We start from the raw sequence: 510 nt of genomic DNA, 5'->3' as shown, positions 1-510 counted from the left end.
ATACGGCTCATACATACTTGAATAACATTGACTTGAAATGAATTTCAAAGTCTGGTAACTGTCACGGGATTACGCCGAAGTGCGCCCTCAAAAATAAAACCCAATGTCCACTGAAATGTCATCAGCGCGTCACACAAAAGGTTAGTATGGACTACTCTTGACGTTGAGCTCTTACTTATGCCTACCTCATCTAGCCAGCTCTGTATTTGTATTTCACTTACCCTGTTACTGCGTGAATTGCGCGCCCATTTTTATTTCTTGTCCTCGTCTTTACTGAATGCAAAATAAAAAAAATGTATAACGAAACAAAAGAATTTCAAAAGTGCTAAGCACTACGCGCTTATATTGGGGGTGACTGAAAATAATGGTTAGTGGTGATTTCACTTTCCTTGTCTCAGTATTCGAAGTCTTCCAATGTCTGGTTGAGGGTGTAGCTACCACTACATACAAGCTATATGTACCTGTGAAAGTGCAGCTGGTTACGAATAGCGCTTAATTTGGCTATTCGCC

Source organism: Bactrocera latifrons, unplaced genomic scaffold (assembly GCF_001853355.1).
Source record: "Bactrocera latifrons isolate USDA-ARS-PBARC rearing strain unplaced genomic scaffold, ASM185335v1 scaffold_687, whole genome shotgun sequence".
NCBI lineage: Eukaryota > Metazoa > Arthropoda > Insecta > Diptera > Tephritidae > Bactrocera > Bactrocera latifrons.
This window is presented reverse-complemented; position numbering follows the sequence as displayed.